The sequence below is a fragment of the Saccostrea cucullata genome, unplaced genomic scaffold (genome assembly GCF_032062105.1).
Source record: "Saccostrea cucullata isolate Sc308-1 unplaced genomic scaffold, CSIRO_AGI_Scuc_v1 ctg69, whole genome shotgun sequence".
NCBI classification, from domain to species: domain Eukaryota; kingdom Metazoa; phylum Mollusca; class Bivalvia; order Ostreida; family Ostreidae; genus Saccostrea; species Saccostrea cuccullata.
Genome location: NW_026939160.1, coordinates 347,702 through 351,434, shown reverse-complemented (window position 1 = coordinate 351,434; position 3,733 = coordinate 347,702). Strand labels below are relative to the sequence as shown.

The following is a 3,733-nucleotide window of genomic DNA, read 5'->3' as shown; positions in this document are numbered from 1 at the left end:
CTCCGTTATTGCAATTATTCACACTCCGAACCCGATGGAATTTATTTTGGCGACAAGAAAGGGTTATGAAACGTCAAAAATAAATTTTAAAATGCTTGTAGAAGCACCCCACCTTTATAAAGTCTTTAGTTTGGATGTTTTCATTCAAGGGTTGCCCCATCCATTGTCCCCTCCCCAAGATATAGATATTTGGATATAGTTTAGCCTCGTTTTTCTTTGCTCAAGTTGTGAATATTTTTTTTAAAAATCTACATGAACCCGGGCCCCTTTTTGAAATCGAAGTTACGAATTTAGTTTCTTATAATTACAAATCACACTCAAGATGGCAGCACTTTATCAGTGGACAGGAAGTTAATAAACAGTATAAAATAATCATTAATATTTTGGGGTTGGGGCGGGGTACGACCAACGTTACGACCCCCCCCCCCCCCCGTTTTCAATCAATGATATTTATTGCGTAAATATACGTTTCTTTTTGCATCACGTTTCTTAAAAAAGTTGTTGGATTTACATAAAATGTAGTGTATAGTGTGTCACTTATTTTTCAGAGAAAAAAGGGGGATAAAAATATACCATTTGTGAGAAATGTTTTAAATTACTTTTTGATCTTCTTGGTAACACCACGAATCTCCTTTATTGCACATGACATTTTAGAAAATATGAAACAGGAGGTCTAGTGTGACCATCCTGTACCAGCAATTGTTAAGTAATTCCACTTTGTCGCAAAAAAATTTTACAATTGTCCAAATTTTACGATTGTTAATGGGAACAGATTTCAGATCCCGGTCTTTTACCAAAGTAATGTACATCTAGGTAAGAAGCGAACCAGAGATAACAGAAAATAGACTTTCTCTAAAAAAAATTTCGCATTGACCAACCCGACTGTTTTTCCTTAAGCTTATTTTTTACTCCAGTTGAACATATGTTTGTCTAACCCGACAGCAGGACTTGAAGGTCATGCACGGAAATCGAAGCGACTTTCTATACCAGCCAAGGGCCACATTGTCGGAATGGTTTTTTACTCTTAGTCGTAAGTTCTTTTGTAAAACGGGTCCCTAAATAAGACAAAAAAATTATTCTGTTTATAAGTTTCTTATTTCAAAATATAGTTTTACACTTTTTAAAAGAAATGTAGAAAGATATTTTCATGATAGCAATTTTAAAAAATCAGTCATTAATTTTTGCAAAATTTTTACAGCAATTTAAGATTTTGGTCTTAGTCGCAAGTTCCGATGATTTCCCTGTGTTTCTTTTTCCTTTCAGTATATAAGTAAGAAATTTTTAAAAGCGTTACAAATATTTTATTAAACTTTCATTATTTCTTTTAATCTAGTGACTAAGTGAGTTGTGTCGGAAAACCCCGAGAATTTGCGATTTGTATTACAGTTTCGTTTTCAAAATTATCATTGTGACGTCATAATAATTAAAACGTCACAATCTACTAGCAGTAGTTTGTGGTTACTTGCAAACAAAGAAAGGGAATTCCCCGAGAATATCGGCGATTTTTCTTCCCAAAAAGTTTCATAGATTTTATGATCTGTGAAATATTGGCATCGACTGGAATCTACTTCTTCAAGACAGACAGCATATCAGTATAAAGTAAGTATATATATATATCAATACCAAATTCGTTTAGCTAGAATGATTGTAATATAAATTTTGCTTTCGGTAAAATTTTCGGCTATTTACATCAGCAAGAGTAACCCACGAGTTTTGGATGCCTATGTGTTTCCAGTATATTTCAAATTCATTATATTCTTCTTTTTTAAACACTTTCAGAACATGTTCCCCGGATTTTCATTGATGATAATGGGAGTGTTCGAATTACAGAAATGGTGGGGAAAGAAAAGTTAGTACTTGTACATTAACCATGCATGATTAGTAGAAAACTGTACTATTTTCTCCAAACAATGGAATGTTTATCATTTAATGATTTATCCAGTTCAATATTTTATTACATGGCCGGTAAATGAAACATCTCAATATATAAAATGTAGTTTAATCTCAAATGTATTTCTATTTCAGATTTTAAAAGACATGAAAAACGTCACATCATAAACCCGGAAGATTTGGGAACTGATGTTGACACGGGACTGAAAGAAGAGGAGTTAAATAGATTGGTATCTAATGAAATTGACAATTTGATTGCAATTATCCAATCTTCAATGTAGATGTTGCTTAATGTATTATGTTTAAAATTAAATTCATTTTATAAACAACACATTTTCTACTGTTTTCTACTGTTTACAATACGAGTATGTGTAGGCTCTAAACTAGCTGGTTTTTGTTTTTATACAAGAAAAAACATAGATCTCTCTGATGTTTTATTGACCAATGAAAAGCGCTGGAAGGAATTTAAATAAAAAGAAATTATTCTAAAAAATAATATAAATGATTTCTTTAAAAGCAATATAATATAATCAAACTTAAACAATGCGTGTATCTTACACTTTCATTGAAAATGCTCTGTCAAACTGTTTATATAATCATTGTCTTGCCGGATAATTTATCTTCACAACCATGTACATGTATTGCTTACCTCTCTTTATTTTCTTTCGTCTCTGTATTAAGAGAGCGTCATGCAAAACTCAAAACTTTTAAAAACTTTTAAAAAAAAAACATCATAATGAAATAAATCTTTGTTTAGTTACGAACAGCAGAGAGTCTTCAAAAATTTTTCGTTGACATTTTTATGATTAATTACCAGTGTACAAAATATAAGTGTAAAGAATAAAATAATATTGAGTTCAAAACTAGAAGTATTGTGCACACTCAGCTCAATAAATGACTTATTGTCAAGAGTTCTCAAAACCATGAAAACATTCGCATTATTTTTTCTTAGTTCAATAAAATAATCTTACATGATAACAAAATATGAAAATATGTAAGTAAAATATTCTAAAAACTTGCTTTAAACTAAGTATTAAATGTTGTTAATATATTTCAATTTCATTATCATTTCTCGTCAGATAATTGATAATTTATGGTTATATACCGGTAAAAGGAGGTTACAATAGATACTCCCCAGCCTCTGGGAGTGTGTAAGATATGAAAGGAAATCGTCATGATCTTCCGGAAAATAATGACGTGGTAAAAGTACATGCTGAATATAAATTGAAAAGTTTTCAACTAGTAAAAAAATGTTTTGAATATGCTCTACAGCTGCAAATGAAACAGATATTTTTTCCCTACATTTTGCACCCAGGTTTGCAGCTTATTTCACTATTGAATATCTTGACGTGCTTTCCTCCTATTTACGCTTTTAAAATGGTGAATTTTTTTTTAAATACTAAATTTTGTTTGCGGCCGATTTCATGCTTTATATCAATGCTAGTTTTTATACTAGTATTTGTGTATTAACTGGTGAACTCTATACATAGGAGTATTAAAGCTGAGAAAGATGCGTAAGGGGAAGGGCAAAGTTGATTTTGATTTTTTATTTCACGGGGGGGGGGGGGGGGGTGGGGTTAGCGTCATATATGAGATTCAAAACTGGAACTCATCAATTATCAGTCAAAATTAAAGTAGATCTAGGTTATTTGATGACTAAAGTTATACTTAGTGCTTAAATTTTTGATTACAAAATTTTCCCTGTGTTTCTTTTTACTTTCAGTATATAAGTTAGGAGACTTTTAAAAGATAGTGTTATAAATATTTTATATAACTTTCACTTTTTACTCGTATATTGTTTTTGTCCTGTCTGTCTGTTTGTCTGTTTGTTAAAAACTTTAAC

General features: G+C 31.0%; 1 long non-coding RNA gene across 1 annotated transcript; it reads left to right on the top strand.

Annotated features, from left to right (window-relative positions):
• Window positions 1-1,488: 1,488 nt before the first annotated feature.
• LOC134252375 (uncharacterized) lies at window positions 1,489-2,221 on the top strand. Its single transcript, XR_009988957.1, has 3 exons — window positions 1,489-1,599; window positions 1,780-1,849; window positions 2,026-2,221. It is a non-coding gene; the product is annotated as an uncharacterized LOC134252375 (long non-coding RNA).
• The last annotated feature ends 1,512 nt before the right edge of the window (window positions 2,222-3,733 follow it).